The 12,438-nt window shown below is 36.6% G+C and overlaps 1 protein-coding gene across 7 annotated transcripts in view; it reads right to left on the bottom strand.

Moving 5' to 3' along the window:
• Window positions 1-12,438, bottom strand: part of TRAF3 (TNF receptor associated factor 3) — a 171,647-nt gene that overhangs the window by 136,317 nt on the left and 22,892 nt on the right. For 2 of the 7 annotated variants that reach the window (XM_043983791.1, XM_043983786.1), the window contains one exon: window positions 1,229-1,384. The exons of the other annotated variants lie outside the window; for them this stretch is intronic. The gene's annotated coding sequence lies outside the window, so the exon portion shown is untranslated. The remainder of the gene's footprint in view (window positions 1-1,228; window positions 1,385-12,438) is intronic. 7 annotated transcript variants of the gene reach the window in all.

Below are 12,438 nucleotides of genomic sequence, written 5' to 3' on the forward strand. Positions count from 1 at the left end.
CAAACAAAGAAACAACACTCTATTAAATATCTATGTACGAAATGGCATGACATCTAAGTTCTTAGAGGAAAAGTTAAACTGCAAAAAAATATAGTCATAGTATAATTGTAGGAATCTTTAATATTCCTCTCTCAGAGATGGATAATCCTAACAAAGAAGATAAGCAAGAAAGAAAGCAGAATAAAATTGTTGGAAAACTTAGACTTGAAAGACTGGTAGTGACTTCTGAATGGAAACACCAAAAACTATATGTATTTTTAGCATTATATGATAACTTTACCAAAATTGTTTACAAGTCATAAATTCAGCATCAAAGCACTCAAGACTTTGCTACACACAGATATGCATAATAAAGACAAGAATTTGGGCTAGGTGGATAGAAGACACTGACTTAGTATCCTCAGCCCACCTTTTGTTATGGCTCAAAATAATTTGCAACTAAGCGAAGGAGTGTGTCAGATTGTCTTAACCCCAAACCACATAATTATCTATGATAGGCTTTGATTACCAGTCTAGTCCAGGAGTCAGAGGAAAGACTTAATCTTAGCTTGGGAGCACTCTAACTTGCTTTTCTTAGGTGGGTATAGTAGCTATTAGCATTAGGTTTTAGCCATAGTTAGCAGATTGAGACTAAGCTTAAAGAGATGAGCATAGAAGAAGCATTGACTAAGAGCCCAGCAGTGCTCAGTGGAGGAATGAACCCAGCAGATACACTGTATTCATCAAAGAACAAGCCTAGTAAGAACAATATGATGACATCACCAGAAGACATAGATCTTGCCATATCAGAAGTGCAAAATGTCCTTCTATACATATTCTCCACATTTGGGGCCCTCATGCATAGTCCCTTTCATGCTCACTCTTACTACTAATATGTATATATTTATGGGAAAAAGTATACTACATTTATGGAAGAAATTTTTTTTTACAAATTGCCTTACTAAGTTATTTCATTATATGCCTTTCTTTGAACCAAATGTTTCCTCTCATTGATTTAAAAAAAAAAACAACGAAACATCATTTGGGGCTCATGAGATCCAAATGGATATGGAATCACAGAACACCTTAAGCCTGGGCTAACTATTCTGGGAACTCAATGTGTAAGAAGGGGTACTATATGTGCTACATGACAAAATGTCAATTCTGTTTCCATAAAAATCTCTCAAATCCATCCCTATTCTTCACTGACATTAGCACAACCCTAGTTTAGACCTTTATCACCACTCACCTGGATGATTATAATGGCCTCCTAATTGGTCTCCCAGATTCCAGTCTCTCTCTTCTCCAAATCTATCCACCACAGTTGCCAAAACAATCTTCCTAAGGCACAAGTTCAATCATGTCATTCCCTTGCTCAAAAGCCTTCAACGTCTCCAGATTGTCTCTAGGATAAAATACAAACTCCTTATTAGCCTGGCATTTAAGATTATGGTAATCCATAATCGGGCTTCAATCAATTTTTCCAGCCTTATTTCACATTACTCCCATTCACCCATTCTACATTCTCACCATTTGGCCTACTAATTATTCCCCTGATTTGATAAGCTATCTCCCCCAACTTCTGTGCACAGGCTAGCCCCAGTGATTGTAATATAATAATAAAATGAAACTCTTAACTCACAGGATTGTTGTGAGGAAACTATAATAAATCATCACTGCTTTTCAAAAGTGACCTCAGAGATCATCTAATTCAGAGTTCTTTTTTTCCTTTCTTTTTTTTTTTTAGTGAGGTAATTGGGGTTAAGTGACTTGCCCAGGGTCACACAGCTGCTAGTAAGTGTTAAGTGTCTGAGGCCGGATTTGAACTCAGGTATTCCTGACTCCAGGGCCGGTGCTTTATCCACTGAGCCACCTAGCTGCCCCCTAATCCAGAGTTCTTAACCTAGGGTCCATTTCAAGGGTCCAGGAACTTGGATGGAAAAAGAAAAGTTATATCTTTATTTCAATATATTTGGTTTCCTTTGTAATTATATGTATTTTGTTGTATATATTTTAAAATATTATTCTTTTTTAAATTTGTGTGTGTGTGTGAGGCAATTGGGGTTAAGTGACTTGCCCAGGGTCACACAGCTAGTAAGTGTCTGAGGCTGGATTTTGAACTCTGGTACTCCTGAATCCAGGGCCAGTGCTTATCCACTGCGCCATCTAGCTACCCCTAAAAATATTATTCTGAAAAGAGGCCCACAGGCTTCACCAAATTGGCAAAGGGGCCCATGATACTAAAAAAGGTTAAGAATCCCTGAACTAATTCAATCTCATTTTACAGATCAAGGAACCGTTGTCCAAAGAGATAGAGTGACTTGCCCAAGGTCCCAAAGAGAATAACTGGCAGTCAGTATTCAAATCCACAGTCCCTAACTCCAAATCTAGTGCTCTTTCACAACACACTTCTTCTATATGAGTGCAACTGATTATTTAATCCAAGTAAGTATTCAAAACAAATTTTATCACCAGAAGTTAGTTCAATAAGTGACTAGTTTGTTTGGTCATAGAAAATCATGAAACAATCTTTGGTGGTATAGAAGGACTGTAATCTGTAGAGGTAGAAAGAATACCCAGTCCAATGAAAGCCCAAAATTTTTGAAGTGTTGAAGTAAAACAGATATGTAGCAGGTGGACACACAAAATAATGAATTCCAGAGAGTCTTCACATCCTTCAGAGTCCCTTGTTGTACTCTCTCAGGGATGAAACAACTGTATTCCTAAATTTCCTCATCTTAAAAATTAGAAGCCTGAACTAGATGACCTTAAAGGTTCCGTGGAGCTCTAAATGTTATGATCATTGGGGTAGCTAGGTGGTGCAGTGGATAAAGCGTCAGCCCTGGATTCAGGAGGACCTGAGTTCAAATCTAGCCTCAGACACTTGACACTTACTAGCTGTGTGACTGTGGGCAAGTCACTTAACCCTCATTGCCCTGCTAAAAAAAAAAGAAAAAAGCCATGATCATATTGAAATTTTGATATGCTTCTATGTATTCATAATTTGGATACCATGTCCATTAGTGAGGATTACAACCTCTTTCATCCTATACAATTTCTATCTATGTCTTTCCATGGATCCGACACAGAGGAACACTGTAAGAAATTCAAATAATGTCAGTTGATATTTAATAATAAAAATAGCTAGCACATATATATGTGTATATATATATATGCACATATATGTGTGTGCTTTACAAATGTGATCTCATTTTATCCTCACAACCACCTGTGAGGGAGGTGCTATTATTATCTCCATTTGACAGATGAGGAAACTAAGAGACAAAGGTTAAGCAACTTGTTGAAAGTCTGCAAAGTGCATTTATATACATTATATCATTTGAACTTCACAACTACCATATAAGGTAAGTACTACCAGATATTATTATCATCCCCAGTTTGTTTATAAGAAAACTAAAGCTGAGAGACACATCTTATATATTTAACTTTCTTGAGGTCAAGGATTTTTATTTTTATCATTTAGCATAGTGCCTGGCACATGATAGATGCTTAACTAATGCCTGGTGTTTAAATGATTTATACTAAATACACTAGAATACTCATGGTGTTCAAATAAATTCACATAATAAAACAACAGCTGCATCACCAAAGTTATAGTATCCTCCATGTCCCCTGAATTGCAAGGGGAAGTCCAACTCTATAGTTTTTCTGCAACAGGCACAATAATTAATACAATAACAAAAATTCTCTACATAATTTCTCTAAACTTGGGAGAAAGGCACAGAAAAAAGAAAGAACTTCTCTTGGGATTTTTGCTACAGTACCACATATTTTGAGGCAGCTAGATGGGAGGAAGACAGATAGTCAGGAAGGATTCCTCTTTGTGGGTTCAAATCTGGCCCCAGACACTTATTGTATGGCCACTCAGTTTCCTCATCTATAAAATGAGCTATAGAAGGAAATAGCAAACCACTCCAGTATCTTTGCCAATAAACCCCAAATGGGGTCACAAAGATTCAGACATGACTGAACAACAAATTAGGATGTAAGCTCTGCTTCTGCAGGCTCATTGAAAGTTTCTTTGTTGCAGCAACGTCCACCACCACATATTTGTAATCACCTATAAATATTAACTATAAGTATTTAAATGTAAGATCTTTGTATAACCAGATGACACACAACCAGAATATCAAACCAGATCAATATTCTCATTTCTACTTTACCAGAATTTCTGCTATCTATTCCCTTCCCTACATTCACACAGCTATTACTTTAGTTCTGCCCTTCATCACCCTTCACCTAGAATATTGCCATACCTTCTAACTATTCTCCCTGCCAGAAACCTCCCTACCTCCAATCCATCCCACCCACAGCTTCCAAAGTTATCTTCTAAAGCATAGGTCTGAGTACATTACACCACAGTACCACTCTAATCATGTCCTATTCTATGATCAAATATAAACTCCACTATTTGGCTTTTAAAATTCTTCAAGACTTCCTTCCTATCTTTCCAGTCTTCTTACCCATTCTTCACAAACTATAGTACAGGCACAATGACCTACACAGTGTTTCTAACACATGCCTTTATACCATTTCTGTGTCCTTGCACTGACTATACCTCAAGTCTGAAATGTTCTCCCTCCTTAGAATCCCTAGTTTCCTTAAAAACTCAAGAGTGCTCAAATACCACCTTCTGCAAAAGACTTCTCCTGATCCCTCCACCTGCTAATACCTTTCTCTCTAAAGTTTCCTTTTATCTACTCTGTATCTATCTCATATGTCCATGAAATGTTAACATTTTAAAGTTTGTTCATAATAAAAATTTTTATTTAAAGTTTTGAGTTCCAAATTTTATCCCTCCTTCCCTCCTTCCCCTCCCACCCAAGGCGGTAAGCAAATATAGGTTATACATGTGCAATTATGTAAAACATTGCCATATTAGTCATTTTGTATAAGAAAACTTGAATAAAAGAAAAAAAATGAAAGAAAGTGAAAAATAGCACGCTTCAGCCAGTGTTCAATCAGTATCAGTTCTTTCTTTGGAGGTGGATAGTATGCTTCTTCATTAGCCCTTTGGGATTGTCTTAAATCATTGTATTTCTGAGAACAGTCAAGTCATTCACAGTTCTTCATCAAACAATATTGCTGTCACTGTGTACAACATTCTCCTGGTTCTGCTTACTTCACTATACATGAGTTCATGTAAGTCTTTCCAGGCCTTTCAGAAATTATCCTGCTTGTCATTTCTTATGGCACAGTAATATTCCATCACCATCACATGTCACACACAGCTTATTTGGCCATTCCCCAACTGATGGGCATCCTTTGATTAGTTGACCCGGTTTGGGCTTTTTCTTTGTATCCCCATTATGCGAGATACACAGTGCCCAACACATACTAGGTGTTAAAGGATGCTTCTTTATTGATTGGTGGCATCTCTAAGTAGATGAAACATGCTTTGCAATTATAGAAAAGACCCAAGTTACAAATAAAAAGTTCGTACTTCCCCATTATAGGTATATTCTGCTTTAACAGGATTCTCCTTCAAATTTTTAAACCATTCCTTTTATAGAATATAAGTCTTGCTGTGTACCTGAGGCAAGTTATTTCCCTCTCTGAGTCTCAGTTTCCTCAACTGTAAAATAAAATAACTAAACTACATGACCTCAAAGGTTCCTTTCCAGCTCTAAAATTCTTCTGGTTCTAACTGCTTCAGATTACCACCTCTTCCATAAATCCTTCCCTAACATTCCAAGCCAAAGTGATCTCTCTCTCTCTCTCTCTCTCTCTCTCTCTCTCTCTCTCTCTCTCTCTCTCTCTCTCTCTCTCTCTCTCTCTCTCTCTCTCCTTTGAACTCATTTAGCAATTAATCTCATGTAGGATAGTGACTATGCCAATGGAGTACAAGCTCTGGCAGGTTCTATCCAGCTGGAAAGATTTTGATCACAGCCCAGTAAAAGACTGCCTGCTATTCAAAGAATACCCTAGCTCAATATGAAGAAGTTCATCATCTGCAGGGTGACAGTAGATGATGATTTTTTGACTCTTCTAATCCACAGAACAAAGAAAAATGAAAGATCCCCAGTCCTGTGAAGCCTCCTTTCATTTCCATAATAATGAAAGGTGGAACGTTGGAAAAGGGGACAGAGGATGATAAACATTACACAAATTTTAAAGCACTATAAACATTCACTGAGAGACCTCTCTTTAATGACTATTAGCAGATATACTACTGAGGAATTAAACTATTATCAGTATTGACTGTTTCAGTGCAAATGAATAATAAGGGTTGATTTCTTTATAGCAGCTCATAAGGTTTGCAAAGTGTTCTACATACATTATCTCATTTGATCCTTAAGGATATTCCTGCAGTGTAGGCACTATAGACATTATTACTGCATTTTACATATAAGAAAATGAGAGCATTGACAGGTTACGTGACTTGACCAGGCTATACAGGCAGTAGGCAACAAGGGTGGAAAGCAAACCTAAGCAAACTGTCTCTGAGTCCAGCATTCTTTCTAATATATTCCAATGCTGAAAGATATAAAGAAGGTGGAATAAAAGGGAAAGGTGGTTTACAAGTTCTTGGAGAGACAAATAAAGGAGTTCACTTAATCTAAACCAAGAGCCACAAAAATAATCATTTCGTAGGATACTTAGCTATCTTACCTTGCAGAACTTAAGATACTGATAAAAAATACAAGTACAGCATATGTGCCAAAATTTGTAGGAGATAGAGAAATTCTAGAAATAACTTAATAAGATATTACAAACTAAATTAATATATACTTTTAACATTCAGAGACTTCAATGAACAGATACGTACAGGGAAGAATGGTTTTTAATAAGGTTCCAGATTAAGAAAGAGGCTTTATAGACTACATATAAACCCTATATTTGTAAATATTTTCTTCAATTAGAGTCAAATGGTGAGCATTGAACAACATCACAAAAAAATGAAACTGACTCTATCTCAACAGGAAACAATAGGCTTCCAATATGGAATTCATTTCTGAATCAGCTACCTATGCAGTCAACCCATTAACTTGTCAAAGAAAATATCAAAATCAGCACCAACTCAGAAGACGATAAGAAAATGACATGGTGTGCAATTACAATAGCTCTAACCTGACCTATTAAAAAATGAAGACTAGCTAAAGGAAAAAATATTGACACTGACTAATTACTTATACTAATTACTTATACAAGTCCAAAAACTCCAAGAGCTCCCTATCACCTCTAATAACAAAACAAAAGCCTCTGTTTGGTATTCAAAGGCTTCTATGATCTGACCTTTTCAGTTTTCCTACATCTCAATTCCTTCTGTCCCACCAACCCATATGGCCACCATATACTCTGTGATCCAGGGTCAGTACACTCCTTGCTATTCCTCAAACAAGACACTCCATGTCTGAAGTCTGCATTTTTACTGGCTATTCCCCATGCATGGAATTCTCTCTCCTCACCTCTGCCTCCTGGCTTCCTTCAAATCCCTGCTAAAATCCAGCCTTTCTTGATTCACCTTCTTAATGTTAGTGCCTTCCTTCTGTTGATTATCTTCAGTTTATCTTATATGTATCATTTGTGGGCAGCTAGGTGACACAGTGGAGAGAGTGCTGGGCCTGGAGTCAGGAAGACTCATCTTCATGAGTTCAAATCTGACCTCAGACACTTATTATCTGTATGCCTCTGGACAAGTCACTTAACCCTGTTTGCCTCAGTTTCCTCATCTGTAAAATGAGCTAGAAAAGGAAATGGCAAAGCACTCCAGTATCTTTGCCAAGAAAACCCCAAATGGGGTCAGACACGACTTAAAAGAAAGAATGAGAACAATACCATTTGTATACAATCATTTGCATATTGTCTCCCCCGTTAGATTGTGAGCTCCTTGAGAGTAGGGTCTATTTTTCATTTTGTTTTTGCCTTTCTTTGGATTCTCAGCACTTAAAATGAAACCTGACATATAATAGTTACTTAATAAATGCCTATTCACTGACTGAATCAGCTGCCTATTCAGTCCACATATCAACTTGTTAAAGAAAAGACCAAAATTGGTACCAACTTAGAGAAAAAAAAAAAGGCTATGAGAGGATGATATGGCATGCAATCACAACAGCTCCAACCTGACCTGTTTTTGTTTCTGTTTTTAATGAGGATTGGCTAAAGGGAAAAAAATGATGACACTGACTAGCATAATTACCTACAGAAATTTAACCAATGCAAAGCAATTACCTAAACAAGGAAAACAAAAGAGCCCCAAAACCACCCCAGTTAGCAAACATTTCCTCTTCTTACCCAGAGGAGAGAGGTGGAAGACAAGGGCAACAATAGTTTAAAATGTTAACTCATTTACTAAAACCTATGAAGGAAGAGGGTATATTAGGAGCAACATTGCCTCATAAATGAACAAAAAACAGTAGAGGGGGACAGGGGAAAGAGTTTGCAGAATGCTTGGCATAAAACCCAATTAAGCCAGACCATCCCCACAATGTTTAAAGAGGAATCAAGGAGAACAAACATCAAATTGGGAGAGTTCTATAACAATTTTCCTACTTACGACAGTGCAAATACCATATGTAGACTATAACACAACAGTCTAATAATAAATAAGTCTAATAAGCTAAATTGGAATTGGAAATGGCACTAAAGAATATGATGCTGGGAAAACAGCTACACCAGGCCAAGTATACATATATAGGAAATTCATTCTAAAAGTGACAAAATTTTGAGGTCGATTCTTAAGAAATTTTAAAGATTTCACATGACTAATATGGAAATATGTATTACATGACTACACAAATATAACCTTTATCAAATTGCTTGCCTTCTCAAGCATGGGGGAAGGGAGTGGGTGAGAATTTGGAACTCAAAATTATTTTTTGAAAAAGCACCAAAGGTTAAAAAATGTTTTTACATGTAATTGGGAAAAAATATTATTATTTTTTAAATCTGAAAGATTCCACACAATTGGAAAAAATTACAGATGACATTACTATCCAAAAAGATTGCTATGAGGATCTCAGTAACTACTAATCTACATGCCTTTATTTCTATAAAATCTTTATAAGAATGATCTACACATATATCTAAGGTAACCTTGAAGAAAATATGAAAAGGGAACAGACAGGCTTTCACAAACTATATTCTGCATCACACCACATCTTCACAATCAATTGACTGAAACATGCAGAGCATATATAATCTCACTGTGATTATTTCCTATTGACAATAAAATGGCATTTGGTTTGGTAAAATGAAATGTAGCGGGGCAGCTAGGTGGCGCAGTGGATAGAGCACCGGCCCTGGAGTCAGGAGTACCTGAGTTCAAATCCTGTCTCAGACACTTGACACTTACTAGCTGTGTGACCCTGGGCAAGTCACTTAACCCCCATTGCCTCACAAAAAAAAAAAAAAAAAGGAAATTTAAAAAAAATTGAAATGTAGCCATGTCTCCAAGACATATGTTAAAATCATGCAAGTTTTCTTTAGATGCAGATATAGAGACATTTATTCACTGATATTTTAATTATCAATATCTATCAAACAAGGTATAAAATAAAGGTATGTGCTAGCCAAAGGTGTTCATCATTGTCATGGAATATGCTCAGTAAAGAATCCAAATAGAACTGAGATTTCCTATAAGGGGTGAGGTCCTCTGGGTACTCCTGTTTATGGATCTGGAGTCAGAGGACCTGAGATCACTCACACCTCAGGTAGTTTTTACCTATGTGATATTGGACAAGTTAGTAAGCATCCTTAGACCTCAGTTTCCTCATTTATAAAGTGAAGGTATTGGACTAGATGGCATGAGGTTCCTTCTAGCTCTAAATCTATGACCCTAAGAATTATGCAACCCTTCCGCCATCCTCAAGATTCTCCTTAAAATAAAAACCATCCTTTTAATACCGATATTCCAGCAATGATGTCTATGAATCTGAGAACAACACAGTCCCTGAAAAACCAAAACTGGAGGCTCCCTAAAGGGTAACAGAAAGACATTGTATGCTGCAGCACATTACTAAGGATGACATGCATGCAAGGGATGGCATGAAAGACATCATCCAAGTGTAACCTGAATATTAAAGGTCACATCATGAAAAAATTAGAAGAGGCCCAGATCAGATACCTCTCACAACTGTGGCTAGAGGGCATAACAGAAAAAACAGAAGCAGTCACACAAAAACAAAATGGATAATTCTGATTACATAAAATTAAAATTGTTGCCAAAGCCTATCAATTTTACCTTTGCAATGTCTCTCCTATGTGGCTCTTTCTCTCCTCTCACATTGCTACCATGCTGGTGCAGGTCCTCATCCCTCATTGGGAGTGGGGAGACACTTGTGACAGGGAGACTCACCAGCAAGCTAGTCTCCCTGCCACATGTGCCTCCCCCTCCCAATCATTTCCATTCAGCCACTAAAGTGATTTTCCTAAAGCCCAAGTCCCAGCCTGGTCACTCCTCTACTCAGTAAACTCCAGTGGCTCAAGATGAACTATAAAATCTTGTGTTTGGAGTTCAATGCCTTTGATAACTTATCCCCAACTCTACCACTTTTCTAGTTCTCTTATACCTTATACCCCACCACACACCCTTTGATCCAGTGACATTTCCTAGGAAAAAATACCCCATCTCCCAAGTCCTGGCATTTTCCCTGGCTGTTGCCCATTCCTGGCTCTCCTTTCTCAACTCCACCTCTTGTTTTCCCTGGCTTCCTTCAAGTCCGGCTAAAATCCCACCTACTACAGGAATCCTTTCTTTAATCCCACTTAATGTTAGTGCCTTCCCGCTGTTGCTTATTACTATTTATCCTGCATATAGCTGGTTAATACATGTCTGTTTGTACATTGTCTCCCCTGTGAAACTGAGCTCCTCAAGAACAGGACTTTCTTCGCATGTTCGTTGCTTAGTACAGAGCCTGGCACATAGAAGGCACTTAGTGAATGTTTATTGACTCTCTGACTAAAGTTTTTTCACGAACAAAATCAATCAACTAGGCTAAGGAAAGAAGCCATTGTGAAAAAATAATTTGTATCAATTATCTCTGAAAAGTGATATTTATCCAAGATAAGAGGAACATATAGACAGATAGATGGATACCCAAGATAGAGGGAATTAAAATACCTAAGACCAAAATTCCTTCCCCAAAGGATATGAACAATGAATTGCAAATTAACAACTATATGAAACATTGTTCCACATCATTAATAACAAGAGAAAAGAAAATCAAAACAACTCTGAGACTTCACCTCACAAACAAATTAACAAAAATTATAAAGTATGGGAATTTCTGATGCTAAGATAAGCAGATATAAGTAATATAAGTAAAAATAACTAATATTAGTAAAATAAATAAAGCTAAGTAAATAAATGCACACCTTATAGTGGTACTGTGAATTGGTCTAAACACTCTGGAAAGCAATTTGGCAATATACTAAGAAAGTTATTAAAAGGCCCATATTCTTTGAGCCAGAGATCCTGCTGTTAGGCATTTACCCTAAAGAAGTCTATGACAAAAAGAAAGGTCTCATATAGGCCAAAATATTTATAACAGCACTTTTTGTACTAGCAAAGAATTAGAAATAGTCCACTATATATGAATGTAATGGAATTCTATTGTTCTGTAAGAAACGATGAGCAGGTGGAGTTCAGAGAAACCTGGAAGGACTTGCATGAACTGATGATGAGTGAAATGAGCAGAACCAGAAGAACATTATACACAGTATCATCAACACTATGTGTGGACCAACTGTGATAGATTAGATTCTTCTCACCAATCCAATGGAACAAGAATGTTCCAAAACATGACTCATGATGGAAAAGGCTCTCCAAATCCAGGGGGGAAAAAAAAAGGAACTGTGGGATATGGATGCTGATTGGACCATAGTATTTCTTTTGTTTTTGATGCTGTTGGTTTTCTGATTTCAGGTTTTTCCTTTGTGCTATGATCCTTCTCATATAACATGACTAATGCAGAAATATGTTTAATGTTATTATGTATATTTAACCCATATCAGATTGCCTGCTGTCTAGGGGAGGGAGAAAAATTTGAAATTTGAAATCTTATATAAACAAATCTTGAAAACTATTTCTACATATAACTGGAAAATAATAAAATACTTTTATTTAAATAAATTAAAAAATAAAAAAGAAATAAAAGAAATAGTCCACTAACTGTTGAATGACTAAACAAACTAGGTACTTGAATGTAATTGGATATTACTAAACTGATGATGATGGATAAAGAATAATGAAAATAAAGATTACAGAGATCAGGAAGACTTATATGAAATGATGTGAAGTAAAGTAAGCAAATCCAGGAAAACAATATACATAACAACTACAAAAACATATACCAAAAGAACAACAACAACAAAACAATCAAAAACTGAAGGCTGTGTAACTATAATGAGCAACCTTGTTGCTAAAGAAGAGATAAGAGAATGTATCACTCTCCTTTGTAGAAGTAGGGGACTATGGATGTGGAATACAACACT

Source organism: Dromiciops gliroides, chromosome 2 (assembly GCF_019393635.1).
Source record: "Dromiciops gliroides isolate mDroGli1 chromosome 2, mDroGli1.pri, whole genome shotgun sequence".
NCBI classification, from domain to species: Eukaryota; Metazoa; Chordata; class Mammalia; order Microbiotheria; family Microbiotheriidae; genus Dromiciops; species Dromiciops gliroides.